The following is a 17,335-nucleotide window of genomic DNA, read 5'->3' on the forward strand; positions in this document are numbered from 1 at the left end:
ATCTGCTGACAGGTGCAGTTCTTTGGTCAGAACATTGTGTTATCTCCTTCCTGGGGCCCCCTCCCCTTTACACTGGGAAGTCACGGGGCCCCCATCACTGAAGGCAAGTACTGGGACACTGTTGCACAATATACATATATTGGTAGGTTAATTTGGACTTTAGATTGTGAACTCCTGGGGACACTGTGGGTGATGAAAATCTCTGAACAGCGCTGCAGAACATGTTGGAGCTATACAATAAAAAAGGGGTTTGCTTCTGGGCTGTAGATGGGGCAAGCAGCACAGGGTCCCTTTATCTGTGGGGTCCTAACTACACACGTGGCCCTATCAATGCACTGATGACGTCAGCAGGCGAAGCTTTTCACAGCTCCATTATAAAGCCCCATTTACACTGAAAGATGATCGCTCAAATAACAGTTTGAGTGACAGTTCAGTTTTGAGCGATCATCTTTGCATAGTCTATAGTAACTAATTAGCTACTAAAGAGCTATGCAGGCGGAGCTGGACACTGCCACGATCACTATGAGAACAATACAGCTGTTTTGCATAAGCAAATAGCTGCATTGTTCTGCGCGCTTACAGCTTATGTCCCGCTGTCAACTACCAGTGGGACACGAGCTGAAAGAATCTTATCAGTGCTGCCGACTGTGATAACAGCCTGCGTGTTACCATGTGGCGGCGGGGCGCGTCTCCCCGGCTGGTTGTCCGGCTCCCGGGGGCTGGTCGGCGAGGTGCGCGAGCTCGTGGGTCCAGGCAGCAACGTGTGTGCGCGCGCCTATGAGTGCAGCTCCATGCACGAGCCCCTGTTTATGGGATTCTGCTGGGAGGTGTCGCCTCCCCCCTCTCCGCCCCTGGGCGGAGGCTTCTGTTTATAAGGCTAGCAGTGAGGTCCATTCACTGCCAGTTATTGGTTTTTGTTCAGTGTGCTAGCATTCTGCCTCTGGCAGTCCCCTGTTTGCCAGCTTTTGCTATATCTGCCAGGTTATCCCATCTGCCTCGGTCTGCGTGTATTTCCTGTTGGTTTTGTTCATCTGCCTTTCCTGTCGGTATTCTACCCTGTTCCATCTTGGTACACCAGTCCCCCCTCTTCATCCCTAGTGAGAGCTGGAACTGCCGTCCAGTTGCCCGCCTGGGGTTAGCCAGGAGTGGAGGCAATTAGGCAGAGACAGGGGTTGCGGCTAAGTTCTAGAGCAACCCAGGCTGGCATATCATCGGGTAGGATACCGTAACATAATAACTGGCCCTTGAAATTGCCCGGTGGGTTTTGTTTTTGCTCTCCAATGGAGACCAGGAGCGTCCTTGCAAGTCAGTTTCAGGATCTAGTAGGCCTGATTCAAGACCTGTCCGGTCGTATGGTGGCCCAGCAGCAGCGGGTGTTGGCGCAGGTTCCTGCAGCCCCATCCAACCCTGAGCCCAAGTGTCCTCTCCCTGAGGTGTTTTCCAGGGAGAGAAGCAAGTTTTTTGTTTTTCAGCAGGCATGTAGACTATATTTCCGGATGCAGCCCGGATCCTCCGGCTCAGAGTCCTAGAAGGTGGGATTGATTATGTCCCTACTGCGGGGGTCCCACACAGACATGGGCCTACTGCTTACCAGAGAGTTTGGCTTGCCTGCAGTCTGTTGATTCGTTTTTTCGGGAACTAGGAGGTATTTTTGATGAGCCAGACCGTGCGGGGTTAGCAGTGTCTCACCTCATGGCTTTGCATCAGGGGCAAAGATGTGTTTTTGTTGGGTCTTTCTGCTGCTGTCAAGGATCTAATTATTTCCCATCCCGCTCCCGTAACACTTAATGAGGCAATGGAATTGGCAGTAAAGACTGACAGAAGACTGAGATCTAGAGAAAAGGAACATCAGGCTTGTAAAACTAGGGAGTCCTGCAGACCCGCTCCCACTTCTCCCATGCCAACTCCTGGGGCCGAGCCTATGGAAGTGGACCAGCTAAGTCCCGGGGAACGGCGACGGTTGCGGATGACTCATCGTCTTTCCCTTTGCTGTGGGGAAGCCGGATATCGTGTAGCAACCTGTCCACAGAAGCAATGGCAACATCAGTCTGAACCGGCGGAAAAACTGCAGATCCTAGGCGATTGTCGGGAGGATCACCTTGGATCACAGGTACTCCTTAAGTTGTTGGTGCCTTGTCAATTGGCTTCCGGAATTTTATTCGGTCCGGTCAAGCCTTTATTGATTCGGGTGCTGACGCCAATGTGATTCATTTAAATTTTGTCAGACCTCTGATGACCAAATTTTCCATGCTGAAGCCCCCCCCCCCCCCCCATATGCTTCATCAGTATTGATTCGACCCCTCTCTCCGCAGGTGTTGTACAATGGAGGACTCCCATTCTACAGTTCACTGTTGGTGCTCTTCATTCTGAGAATCTGTCTTTCCTGGTTATGGAAAAGATGTTTGTTGATGTGGTGCTTGGTATGCCCTGGTTGGCACTGCACAAGCCCCAATTTGATTGGTCCACCCGGGAATTGACACATTGGGGGTCGTCCTGTCATAGTCACTTAGCTACTATATCCATGTGTTCAGCAGATACTATATATATCCCAGAGTATTTGTCAGATTTTCAGGACCTATTTTCAAAAAAACTGTCTGAGACTTTTCCTCCCCATAGGGAGTGGGACTGTGATATTGATCTGATTCCCGACAGTCCCATCCCTAAGGGAGCCATTTTGAATTTGTCGGGGCGTGAGCACGAAGCCCTTAAGTCCTATATTTTGGAGTCTCTGGCCAAGCGACATATCAGGCCGTCCAGTTCCCTTGCCGGGGCAGGTCTCTTCTTTGTAGAGAAGAAGGATGGAACATTGAGGCCTTGTCTGGACTATCGGGCTTTGAATAAAATCACAGTGAAGAACCAGTGCTCCTTGCCCCTGATTCAGGCCTTGTTGTATTAGGTGGTAGGGGCCCACTGGTTTTCAAACTGGACTTAAGGGGGGCTTACAATTTAATTCGCATTCGAGAGAGAGATGAATCGAAGACCGCGTTCAACACTCCATTAGGACATTTTGAATATCTGGTCATGCCCTTCGGACTCTGTAACACCCCCACTGTGTTCCAGGGTTTTATGAACGCGGTCTTCCACGACTTCCTGGGGGTATTTCTGGTCATCTATCTCAATGACATTCTGGTGTATTCTCCATGTGCGGCACCTGAGGCTGGTTTTGACCCGTTTGCGTGAGTACCAACTGTTTGTCAAGTTGGAAAAATGTTTATTTGGTACTAAACAAGTATCTTTCCTTGGTTATGTGATTTCACCCACGAAGATTCAGATGGAGTCTGATAAAGTACCGTAGCAGCAATCTCCCAATGGGTCAGACCAGATAACCTTAAGGCTTTCCAGCGGCTTTTGGGTTTCGCAAATTTTTACCGTAAATTCATTAAGAATTACTCAGTTATTGCTCAACCCTTGACCGACCTTACTAAGAAGGGGCTCGACTTGGTAAGATGGTCGCCTGCGGCCCTAGAGGCTTTTAGACGTCTAAAAAGAGCATTTACTAGTGCCTCGGTGTTAGTACAGCCGGACGCACGGCGACCATTTTTTATTGAGGTAGATGCATCTGAGGTGGGGCCAGGAGCTGTATTGTCTCAGGAAGTCAGTGGGAGATCCGGGTATTGCCCCCTGTGCGTTCTTTTCACGGAAGTTTAGTTCGGCAGAACGTAACTACGACGTGGGTAACCGTGAGTTACTGGCGATCAAGTGGGCTCTAGAAGAGTGGCAACATCATCTTGAGGGGGCTAGACATCCCATTACCGTGTATACGGATCACAAAAACCTGGTATACCTCGCCAATGCTAAAAGACTCACTGCTCGTCAAGCGAGGTGGGCATTGTTTTTAGCCAGGTTTAATTTTGTTGCGACATATTCCGGGACAGAAGAACGTGAAGGCAGACGCCCTCTCACGGAGTTTCGGGTGCCCGGAAAGTGAGACAGTGACTCCTGAGAATATCTTGGCACCTGGGGTGGTGGTGGCAGCTGTAGAATCTAACCTGGTCCCTCAACTACAGAACTGTCAGCAGGACGCTCCTTCGGGGGTGCCAGAGGGCAGATGGTTCGTGCCAGAGACCTTGCATCTCAGAGTCATTGAAGAATCTCACTCGTCGGTTTTCGCAGGCCATCCGGGGGTGCAGGCGACTCTGAATCTTTGTTCTAGACACTACTGGTGGCCAAGAGGTCTCAGGAGATCCCCGACTTTGTTAAGGGATGCTCTGTCTGTGCAAGCAGTAAAAGTCGGCGGCGTCCTGCGGGGGGTCCCCTGAGACCGTTACCCCCAGCAGTAATAATAGTGACACCCCCCCAGCGGTCCCCCAGCAGTAATAATAGAGACACCCCCCGGCGGCCCCCCAGCAGTATAATAGTGACACCCCTTAGCGGCCCCCCAGCAGTAATAATAGTGACACCCCACCAGCAGTAATAATAGTGCCCCCCCCCAGTGGTCCCACAGCAGTTATAATACCCCCAGCAGTAATAACGCCCCCCCTCCCAGAGCGCCCCCCCCCCGGCAGTAATAATAGTGACACCCCCCAGCGTCCCCCCAGCAGTAATAATAGTGACACCCCCCAGCGGCCACCAAGCAGTAATAACAGTGACACCCCCTCCCCCCAGACTGTCCCCCAGCAGTAATAATAGTGACACCCCCCCCAGCAGTAATAATGCACCCACCCACCCCCGAGGCCCACATACTTACCCCTCCTCCTCGTGGAAGCGCCGCTCCTCTTCTGTCTGATGGCTGGTGCACACTGACGTCAGTGTGCTGCCGGACGTCTCCTCCCCCTGCTCTCGCGGAACCAAGTAGGAGACGCCGGGGGATGGGGGAGGAGTATCCCGGCTGCACACTGACGTCAGTGTGCGCCAAGATCAGCGCAGAGGGAGCCACAGCCCTGCAGGCATTCACTAATGTGGTGAGCAGCCGATGGTGACGCGTGCCAGCAGTGAGGGCTCTGCGTACCGCCTCTGGCACGCGTGCCATAAGTTCGCCACCACTGCTCTAGGGCAACCCAGGCTGGCGTATCATCGGGTAGAATACCGTAACACTAGAATTGAGCAAGGAACTAATCGTGCACGAAAACTGCACGATGTCCGTGCATTTAGACGCAATGCTTATTTCTCAAAGGATGGCTTTGAACGAATTCTGAGCGACAATTGTTGTGTCTAAATGGGCCTTTAGGTTCTATCAAATGGGGCATTTCGGTTGCAATAAAAATAGCACCAAAAAGTGCATTGCTGAAACCATGTGTGCTTCTACTGTTTGTAGTAAAATGTGGCAAAAAACGCACGCAGTTTTGCAAATGCACTTTTTTGATGTGGTTTTTATTGCAACTGAACTGCCCGTGTGAATGGAGCCTTAGGGTGCATAGTAGCACTCTGTGGCTCCCCACATGTTGTGCCACTACTTCTCTCAGCATGCCCAGCTTTCCTAGACTCCTGTATTAGGGAGCGTTAAATGCCCGATCCTCTGATCACTGTGCAGCTCTGCAGATTTGCCTTTTAGGATTTTGGGAAAGCTGTGGCTAAGAACTAAGAAATAGCTGAGCAGTCTCTGCCCAGAAAACAGTAAAGACTGAGAGGTGGGGGTCTGGGCAGAGGTACTATGGACAGATATAATAATCCCTGGCAGTTTAACCATAGACCTGGGCACCACACCTCAGGGGTCTCCTGCCCACAGGCCTCCGTGCCAGCTGTGGAGGACTAGGAGGAGGTGTCTAGGGCACAGCACCCAGCAGCTCTGACACCCCACCCAGCAAAGCAGGAAGGAAGTTTGGGCTGAGCTAGGAGAAAGATCCACAACATGCAGAGATCGGGCAGAATGTCCTGGCATCCAGCTAAGGCAGCAAACAAATGTAATCCCTTCTCGAGTTCTGCAGAGTGTAAATCAAGGATTCTGTCTCCAGGTCTCAATAGTGCATACAGTAATAGGCCATATATAGGAGGCACAACAGGGCATCAACCAGGAGGAGCGGCAGTCACCACCTGACCCTGGACACAGGGAGGCCGTTTGATGGACAACTGGAGTAATACAACACCCATCATCCCCTGACATAATACAGGTGCAATATACCACTGCTTCCTGTAATACTACAGGTTCAATATACCTTCACCACCTGCCATATTAGAGATACAGTATACTTTTGTTGCCTCTAATATTACAGCTATATTATACCACTAACCACTGTCTTATTACAGGTACAATATACCACTGCCAACTGTCATATAAAGCATTTGACAAAGTATTTCATAGCATACGTATTGAAAAAATGACCAAATATGGGATTGGATTTACAACTGGCTGAGTGATCATACTCAAAGAGTGGTCATAAATGGCTGCACATCCAAGTGGAAGAATGTATCAAGTGGGGTACCACAAGGCTCTGTCCGAGGCCCAGTGTTGTTCAACATTTTTATAAATGATCTGGAACAGGGAATTGAGGGGAAACTGATCAAATTTGTTGACGACACAAAGCTAGGACAGATAGCTAATACTGAAGAGGGAGAGAGGATTCAAAAAGATCTAGTAAAACGTGCACAGTGGGCAGCGACTAACAGAATGGTAATTAACAAGGAGAAATGCAAAGTCCTACATCTGGGAAAGAAAAATAACTAAAGAACATACAGAATGGGAGGAATTGGACTAAGCATCAGTACATGTGAAAAAGACTTGGGTATATTAATAGATCACAGACTGAACATGTGTCAACAATGTGATGCAGCAGCCAAAAAGGCAAACACAATTCCGGGATGTATTAAGAGAAGCATAGAGTCTAGATCACGTGAGGTAATTATCCCCCTCTACTCTTCCTTAGTCAGACCTCATCTGGAATACTGTGTCCAGTTCTGGGCACCCCACTTTAAAAAATACACCGACTAACTGGAGCAAGTTCAGAGAAGAGTTAGCAAGATGGTGAGCGATCTGCAAATCATGTACTATGAGGAATGGTTAAAAGATCTGGGAATGCTTAGCATGCAAAAAAAGAAAGTTGAAAGGAGACTTAATAGCTGTCTACGAATATCTGAAGGGTTGTCACAGTGCAGAGGGATCAGCCCTATTCTCATCTGCACAAGGAAACACCAGAAGCAATGGGATGAAACTGAAAGGGAGGGGACACAGATTAGATATTAGAAAAAACTTTCTGACAGTGAGGGTGATCAATGAGTGGAACAGGTTACCACGGGAGGTGGTGAGTTCTTCAATGGAAGTGTTCAAGCAAAGGCTGGACAGACATCTGTCTGGGATGACTTAGGCGTCCTGCACACAGGCGGAAATTCCGCGGCGGGATTTCCCGCAGAATTTCCGCCTGTGGAAGCTGCCATACGATTGCGTTAGCAGCCGGACCATTAAACAGCCGGAGCCGCGGAAGCAGGTGAGTACGCGCTGGTCCCTGCAGGGGCACGGGACGGGTCCCGCTGTGAGAATTCTCGCAGCCGAATTCGACCCGGCTGTCTGCAGGCGGCCTTAGTGAATCTTGCACTGAGCAGGGGGTTGGACTCTACCATTCTATGATCCTAGGTACAATGTACTATGACCTATCATATTACAGATTCAATATATTGCCTCTGTCTGTCATGTTACAGGTACAATATACCACTGTCGCCTATGGGGCTTATAGACATGGAGGTTTGAATTAAGCCCCATTTAGATGGGTTGAATGTCGGGCAAATGATGCCCGACACACTTCCCCGCACATACCTGCTCCCAGATTCGTAACTTGAAGCTTCTGGGCCCCAATGCAAAACCTGTAACAGGGCCCAAAACTATAATGCTTTATTCATATTACTGGGCTGCCTATATGGAGAAGAGAGGTCTTATGGGCCCCCTAAGACTCCTGAGCCCGGGTGCAACCGCATCCCCTATAGTTACGCCCATGCCTGCTCCCGCACTCCTGCATGTGAGCTAGTATTGCTGGCTCACAGCGGGGTGGCAGAAGGAGATTTCAGTTCTCCCCGCACCTCTCTATTCCGTTAACGTAGTGGCCGTTCAATACTGAGTGACGGCTGCTATTTACACTGCACTGTCATAGTTAAACTCATCGCTCACCAATTTGAGGTCATGTGCATCTTTAAAGAGATTTTCTGGTGAAATTCTATTGATGACCTATCCTGATGATAGAGACCCCGACCCGTCAGCTGAGTGAGCGCATCTTGTGAGCGTCGCAATAACATAGAGATCAGAGCAGAAGCCTCCGTGCCGACCTCCGTGTAGTGGCCGTCGCTTGTAATTGCAGGCACGGCTCTCATTGAAATCAGTGAGAGCCATGCCTGCAGTTACAAGCGCTAGCCAATCCATGGGAGATTGGCGCGGAGACTTTCAGTCCAGATACACAGAGGGCGGAGCAGAAGCCTCAGCGCCAACCTCTTTGTAGTGGCCGGCGCTTGTAACTGCAGGCATGGCTCTGATTGATTTCATTGAGTCATGCCTGCAGTTACAAGGAGGTTGGTGCGGAGGCTTCCGCTGCTTCCACTCCTACCTCTGTGTTATTGCGGCACTGACAGCATGCACCCACTCAGCTGATTGGTCAGGGTTCCGAGCGGCAGACTCCGGCCGATCAACTATTGATGACCTATCCTGATGATAGGTCATCAGTAGTATTTCACCAGAAAACCCCTTTAACCCTTTGCAATCCAATATTGGATGCAGGGTTTCCTAGGGGGCTTTCTCTTTCTGCCATTTTACAATGTCGCCATCTGCTGGCTAGAGCCAGTACTGCAGTATGTGACATGCCGGAGAGGCCCCTGACCATAGAGTGGCCAGTAATATACAGTAAGAATACCCTGTCGGATGTCTTCTGACATCAGAGCTGTACAGGCTTTAATCAGGATGTCTTTAGACGTCAGACAGTGGATTGGAAAGGGTTAATGTGATTAATTATATTCACCATATGTGTAGAAGTGGTTTGTTTCTAACCAGAGGCATGAGGTTGGGAATGACATAAGGGAGAGCCTAGTTGGTGAGGCTTGAAACATACAAAAGTCGTTCCCCTCCCTTCTATCTGCTTCTATGAGGAGGTTTTTAGGGATGCTATAATACAAGTTTTGTTTCTAACTTCATATGAGTGCTGGAAGAAACCTTGTGTTTTGGAATTGGATCCATCCGTGGCTGACCGGCTTCCCTCCCTGCACCGTGCTGCTTAGACTCCAGGATAGCGCCCGCTGTGGGTGAGCTGGTTTCACTTTTTCCTATTGTTCATAGCCATTCACATGCAGTTGCCATTCGCAGATTAGCGCCCCATCACTTCTGGCTGTAGCCTCCTGCTGTTGTGTGCGTCGCTCTACACATATGTTCGGATAACCCTGAAGTTATTTATTATCCTAGATGCATTTCATTAACTGCATTTCTCAGTGTCTGATATAGGACAACTATTTATCCATGAAAATAGTAAGACTGAAGCCAAACTGCAGACCCCGTGCTGCGGCCGCACTGCAATGACAAAGCCCTTATTCACCGTATGAGAGGGACGGAGATATCGTACATCCTGCACCCTGCGGCCACAACCGTGAATGCTCCATATCATTTGCTGCTATTTGGAAGTAAAAATGACTGAAGTGCACATTAAAGTCTACACTGCTGCACTGTAACAAACCTGCAGCTGTGTGAGCAGAGGACAGTCGTCTGGGAGCTAAACAAACACAGTAGCACAAATTCCTCTCCTGTAAAACCAACCCCCCCCCCCCCTAGAAGGAGTTGTCAGAAATGAATGAAACTTTCTCTGTGTGATGGTAACAATATAAGTAAGTGGTTACAATATCAGAGCAAAAGGATCATTTATTGTGGAGAACTGATCTGTTGAATGGAGGCTTTAGTACCCTGTTGTACCGCCTCTAGCTTGGATATAAGATGTAATACAGGCGGGCATGAAGGTTCTAGTACCCTGTTATACCGCCTCTAGCTTGGGTACAAGATGTTAAATGGGCAGGCATGGAGGCTCTAGTACCCTGTTGTATCACCTCTAGCTTGGATACAAGATGTGATACTGGTGGGCATAGAGGCTCCAGTACCCTGTTGTACTGCTTCTGGCTTAGATACAAAATGTGATACGGGTGGACATGGAGGCTCTAGAACCCTGTTGTACCGCCTCTAGCTTGGATACAGGATGTGATATAGGCGGGCATGGAGGCTCTAGTACCCTGTTGTACCGTCTCTAGCTTGGATGCAAGATTTGATACAAGCAGGCATGGAGGCATAAAGATTCTGTATGGTATCCTGCTGCATATCGCTCCACATTTGCTGTAACTGAGCCTCTGGATCATGCAAACTCGTAGCCTGTCGAATATAGCGTTCTAGAGGGATCCCATACATGTTTTATATACTTGGTGATAAGTCTGGTGCCAGGGTGCCATGGAAGTGTGACAATGTTGTGGGGACATTCCAGGGCCACCCTTGTGTGCGGCCGAGCATTATTCTGCTTGGAAGCCACCATGAGAGTAACACATGTGGCTGCAGGATGTCCTGAACATATCGCTGAGCTATCATTGTCCCTCGTACCACTACTAGGGGTGACTGACTGTCATATGTGATGCCCCCAGACCATCACACCAGCAGGGGGCAGTGTGCCGCTCCACAGCAAAGGCAGGATTGAGTTGCTCAACCAGAGATCTCCAGACATGAACGCGGCCGTAATCAGTGTTCAAACTAAACCTGGATTCATTGCTGAAGACAACCTGGTTCCAGTTTTGTCGTTCATGATACCACTGCAAACAAAAGTGATGGTGGATGTCAAAGGCAGTATATGTAATGGGCGCCGTGAGACCAAATGTCCTTCAGCGAAGCGCCTGGAAATGGTTCTGGCAGGCATATTAGCCTTTTACTCCCCACTTCTACATGAGCCAACCTAAACAACCAATCACCGTGAATCAGCCAACCCAAAATACCAATCACCGGGAATGAGTAAATCCAAACATCCAATCAGGTTGCAAATAGTGTGGATTTGGGGAGTAATATAGATATATGCTTCTGGCAGACACAGGGTTGTAACAATGGCGCCCCCCGTCTCTGGATGGTGGACAATGAAATAGTTAGAGCTGCTTGGGGTTGTTGGACTATCAGATGATTCTCTCTACTGGTGGTCAGCAGAGGACGTCCTGGCTCCCCCCCCCCCCCCCCCGGTCACCTTGTGTGCCCTCACTCATCCACTGGTCCCAACACCTTCTAACAGTCTAGTCAGAACGGCCGGTGGGGGGCAATTCATCGATACGACCATCCAGCTTCTCACATCCCAATAATGCGCCCCTCTCAGGCTCTGGTAAGGGGGTGACATCTCTTCTCTGCGTCGTAGAGGCGACTAGTGGTCAACAAGCTCTACACAAGTGTAAGAAGAGGTCACTACACACAAGGAGCCTCCGAGAGCCTTTTATAGGCCAAGGGGGAACCACTTTTAGGGCCTCAGATGACAAGACCGTTCATCTAATCACCACAACTCTAGTCATTTGTATATCAGCCCGAGGTGGAACTGCAGGACGAGTTTTGCAGCTAAATGACAAGTTTGTTTTTGAGTGCACTTTCAAAGTTTTCTAATATACATGGTGATCAGTGGCTGCTGGGACCCGTGACATGGCCAGGTATACTCAGAATCAGTGTTTGTCCCTCTAGGCTGAATCGCACAGCTCCAGTAATTGTCAGGCTGGGCAATTGTTACCGGCCGGATGGGAGCGCCACCCTGAACCATGGAAATAACATCTAAACATATGCCAATGGAATGAACAGGGTGGATAAGACACACAGGTTCTGTTCCCTGCATGGTAACGGGACTGTCACATGACTAAGGAAAAAAAACATGGGCACAAAATCCCTGCCATGCCATATGATTTTATAGGGGATTTCAATAATATGTGGATAAAACTTCATCAATATATGTAGAAAAGTTCTGCAGCTGAAAACCTTCCTTGACTTAATACTTCTCACAGCGTAGGATTTGTTACTGTGGGTCAGCAGACAGTATAATATAGGATAGGATTAGATACAGCACACTATCACATGATATTACATACACCAGCTAAGCAAACAGTATCACACATGATAGGATCAGATACAGTGGGGCAGTAGGCTGTATCACACGATAGGATTAGATACAACGGATTGGCAAACAGTACCACACATAAAGGGCATATATACACAGCAGTATAACATACGATTAGATACACAGCTCAGCAGACAGTGTAACACAATAGGCTTGGAAACAGTGGATCAGAAGACCGTATCACACATTATAAGAGTTTGATACAGCGGCCCATGATGATGAGTCCAGTTTATTTTGGGAGGATGTGGAGAGTTGGGTAGACTCCTCGGATCACGTCTTCTGAGCTGTTGCGTTCCCTCCATATCTCGTCGTAAGCTGTTAGTATTTGTGAGGAGGCGCGAGACGTATCGCCGCAGTTTGGCTGTGTGGTTTCTGTATAACAATGACCCCATTGTATTCTTATTGAACTCAACTTCTAAGAATTCTCCTCCGGGTGATGTATCCGTCCAATCACTTACGAAATATCTGAGTCATGTACAGGCGAATGGAGCTGCGGACCCAAAGTGCAGCGTCATGATAAAGCAGATTCCAAATAAACAGGACTACAGTCCTCATCATCCTTATTGTGTGATACTGTTGTGTATTTATACCTATTATGTGTAGTATGGTCTACTGAGCTGTGTATCTAATCCTATCATGTGTCATACTATCTACTGAGCCCCCGTATCACATTGTCATGTGTGATACTCTCTGCTGTATCTAATCCTATCATGTGTGATTCTGTGCTGAGCTGTGTACTTATTTTTGCGTGATACTGTTTGCCAAGCCGCTGTATCTAATCCTATCATGTGGGATACTGTCTGCTGAACATAATACTATCATATGTGATACTGTCTGCTGTATCTAATCCTATCATGTGTTATATTCTGTCTGCTGAGGAGTGTATCACATCCTATTATGTGTGATACTGCCTAGTGAATTGGTGTATCTAATCCTAGCATGTGTGATACTGTCTGCTGTACAATGTTATCCTGAGTGATATTGTCTCCTGAGCCTCCATATACGGGTATAATATAATCATATATGATACTGTCAGCTGATCCATTGTATCTAATCCTGTGTGATACCGTCTGTTGAGCTGCTCTATCTAGTCCCAATGTGTTATACTGTTTGCTGAGCTGTGCATCATTTGAAACTGGCAACTGAACTGCTGTATCTAATCCCATCACACATGAAACTGTCTGGGGAATCTAATCCCGGCTAAACCTTATAATCCTGTGGACGGCGGCCCTTTAAGTGACGGTGCACTTTATATTTCCAGTCTGGATGACTGTCTTATCTGGAGCTCGGCGCCAAACACCTGCTATAATACATCCAGAGCCGTGTCTCCGACTGCTGGGGGGTCCCACTGCAGCACACCACGTACCACCTGTCCCTACACCTCTGAGGATAGAGACATTCCTGAGCCTAATCTTTGTTTTGTCAGCTATCGTCGTTCTGCGCAGTGGAATATGGCTGCGGTCCAGCACCAGACTCTCTAGAACAACATGGCGCGATTCGTGATCCCAAGCAGTCACCCACCTGTGATTATATGACAAGTGAAGCCGCCGCCACCTTGGATGTCACTTCTGAATAAGCAACTGCTGACTGTTCTGTGAAATTCAAAGACTTTGTGTTTAAATTCTGTACCAGTGTCAAGATCTCTGCTTGCTGACAGGGAATGGAAATAGTCTGATTTACATCTAGAAGCTGTAAACCTCTCCTGACCTAATCGTTCTCACAGGTACAATGTGTTCCGTTCAGACAATCCTCTGTGAGTGAAACATATCAACAGCTGTTTTACGTTGGTTTGAGGATATGGATGTTCCACGATTGGACTGGCTGCACAGAGTCCCAACCTGAACATCTTTGGGATGAACTAGGACACTGGTCATATTTCAGACTCGACAATCCTCTTCTTTCAGAGAACTCGTAAGACATTTGCAGGATGAATGGAGGGAAATACCAGTTGACGTGTATCAGACGTTAGTAGAAAATTTCCAAAATCATTAGGTCCAAAGGAACCCCAACTATTAACATATGTAAATAATGACTACTTTTCCTTCTTGCTCAGGTGTTCAGTTACTTTGGATAGGACAGTATATGTGACATTGTATGGAGCCTATAGATAATATCCATTACACACTATATTCTGTGACTGATACCTTGTGCTGCTTGTTGCAGTCATTGTGTGACTTCTTTGATGCCACGCCGACCACCTTAGCTGTACGTTTCTCAGCATTGAAGCCGAATTGCCACGAGATGGGCTAAGGGCACAGATGAAGGTGACCCCAATTATTCACAGGGCCCGGGTCTAACAATGAGGATGATATTGATGAGATACAAATCATTTGTGTTGGGTTTGGCGAGATAATGTGACAACTTGCACTTTTATGTGACAGAGCTCGTGACCGCCGCCCTCCCCTCCTCCCTCAGGATTTCCTCTAGAGTCATCCTTAACGCCAGCGCCGGCTCATGGATGCATCACCGAGAGGAAAAGAATGGGCCAGGAATCGCATGCAAATACAGGATAGGTGATAACAGTCTGATCAGAGTCTCACCACTGAGACCCCTACTGATCCTGAGAATGGGGGTCCCATGTCCCATCTTCTAATCACTGCGGGCTCTCTCATGTTTAATTGAATGAAGCAGTGGCTGAGCATGCGCAGAATGTCTCCATTTATTTCAGTGGGGCTGATGGAACTAGCTGAGGACAAGCCTTTAGCTAGCTGTCAGCCCTACTGAAGCTGAATGGAGCCGCACTGCACCTGCATAACCACTGCTCTATACAATCTCCTCACGGTGGTGGGTGCAGCAAACCCACCATGAGATGGGGAAGGGAACACAAGACCCCAATTCTCAGTCTTTTATAGCCTATCCTCGTGATACCCCTTTAAGAGAACGTGTTGCAACGCATTCTCAACATTAGGCTAAATTTTGCTACATCCATTTATCCACAGGCGGCAAGTTTGTTGCAGAAATCTCTGAAGGTGTTCCATGCATCTGAATGTATCTTACAGAAAACCATGTGCTTGCTGCCACACTAGCCCCATGCAGGTAAACAGAACTGATTTTTAGTCCCAGAAACTACTCCGTGCGAATATAACCTGATTATACTATGTCAGGACACAGCGACGATCATGGTGCAGTCAGACTCAGGACAGTAGACGTGGCTGGCACTTCCACAGGCGGTCAACACAATGTACCAAGATGGCCTATGTCCAAGAAAAACACATGATAAATGGAGACAGTGCTAGAGGAGAACCTCAGGGGCGGAGACTGTGCTAGACTGGAACCTCAGGGGCGGAGACATTGTGCAGTCAGCCTATGAACAAGTAGTCATACAATGCGTTTACCGCACTAACAGTACTAGTGGTAGTCGGGTGTACAATAATAACCAACTCTATACACACTGAATGGCCCCTTAATTAGAGCTCCCTCTGGTAACGTCTTGGGCCTCCTTCGTCCTTCAGAACAGCAGCAATTCATCATGGTGTAGCTTTCACTAGGTAATAAAATTTTGCTGCAGGAATATCGGCCCCCGCGGACAGAAAGATTCTTCTAGTTGCAACAAATTAGATGAAGGTGCTGACATATTCTGACCAGCTGCCAGGAAGGGATGATTAATTCATTCTGCTTGCGCCAAAATCTGACCTCCCATCAGCATGATGCAACAGAAATCTGGATTCATGACCAGGCGCTGATTTTCTACTGCTCAGTGATACAAGTTTTGCGCTCTTTTTTGCCTGCTAGAGCCTCGTCTTCGCTTTTCTTACACACAATGGTGCAGGAACTGGTCAGCTGCTGTTATAGCCTATTCATGCTAAAGAAAAGGGAGTTATGTGTTCGGCCAAATTAGTCGCAAGCACCAGCATTGTATTCAGCTGCACTTAATTGTGCAACACCTGTTGGTCAGAACGGTTCTTGACATCCTCTGCTGAGTTGTTTCCGTCTACAGTCCCCTTTCACTAGATGTTTTTTCTCAGTAACACCATTCTTGGTATACTCTCCACACAGTTACAAGAGAAATCCTGGCCCCAGCTAGTCTAGCACCAATAATCGGGCCTAATTGGAAGTCGCTCAGATCGTTGGATTTTCCCATCTAATGTGGATTCACACTGAAACTGATCCACAAAAACCTTATTGCATGCTTTTTCATGCTGCACACCGGGATCACAGCAATTTCCATACAGAGAAGCGGCAACCATAAAAAGTCTGGGAGGTGGTCTAATAAAGAGGTCAATCAGTGTATAGAACTGACCATGAAAATTAAACATGGCCGATCAGATCTCCCCAAGCAGTGACCCAAGGCGTTTTTTTTTTTTTTTTTTTACTGGTTGAACTACAGCAGACTCCTCTCAGAATTGGATGTGTATAGAAACTTTATATGGATATCTGATAGTTGGGTCAGTACTAGGATAGAGTAACGGCGCTACTCCGATAGTGACAGGAACTTGGCTTTACACAGTACGATAAATCCACATTACAGGCGGCTCCAATCCCCGTGGACATTATGAAGACTGATGCAGAAACAGAAGCCAGAACTGCCTGTAGCTAATGGGCTGATGATGAGGATTTACTGACACATAACCCTCCAGTGCACGCAGCAGCAGATTCTCAGGGGAGGGGCGCCCTCGTGTGGACAAACAGCACTAGGACAAGGCTGTGTGTGGAAGAAGTGAGTCAGATAGCGTCAGATCAGAGTTTTGCTGATCCTTCAAAATGTTGATCTGTGGATTTCCTGAGTCGGTGTGGGCTGGGGTGGCTTGAGGACATAAGGAAAGTGATCTGCACCCAAACTCTAGTGTCGCAGGCAGAGAATTGCTGGTGTCATCATCACGGTATTACAGGGGAAAGGATTTGTAAATTTTTTTGCCATTTAAGGGGTTCTTCCATCTCAGAGTTGGTCTGACTCTACACAATACACCAGCAATATGATCGAGGAAAGCGCCAGAGGTGAGCCCCCACCAACCCGGTCGTGCTAAATGTGGTGGCTGGGATGATGGAAACAGCTGAGCTACACTGCTTCGGTAACTGAGGAGCTGCGGAAACGCCAGAGATTTCTGTGCTACGTTGTTTGTGTAATTTCCTTCTATAGGAGTTACGGAAACAGCTTAGCGCAGCCGAGCTCAGTTTTTCTGGCCAGTTTGTAATCGGCCGTGTTCCCATCTCAATCATGTCTGGCTAAGATTTTTAAAAAAATCCTAACGGACCAGAGACTTTTCAGGGAGTTCTTTTTTCTGTGACATGGAGGGCTAATTTTTTATATTGTTTTTCACTGACTTTTCCCCCCACTTTTTAGCTTTATTGGGGGTAAAAAGCTAATAAAACGTTTAACATTATAATTT

Source organism: Eleutherodactylus coqui, chromosome 3, assembly GCF_035609145.1.
Source record: "Eleutherodactylus coqui strain aEleCoq1 chromosome 3, aEleCoq1.hap1, whole genome shotgun sequence".
Lineage (NCBI taxonomy): Eukaryota > Metazoa > Chordata > Amphibia > Anura > Eleutherodactylidae > Eleutherodactylus > Eleutherodactylus coqui.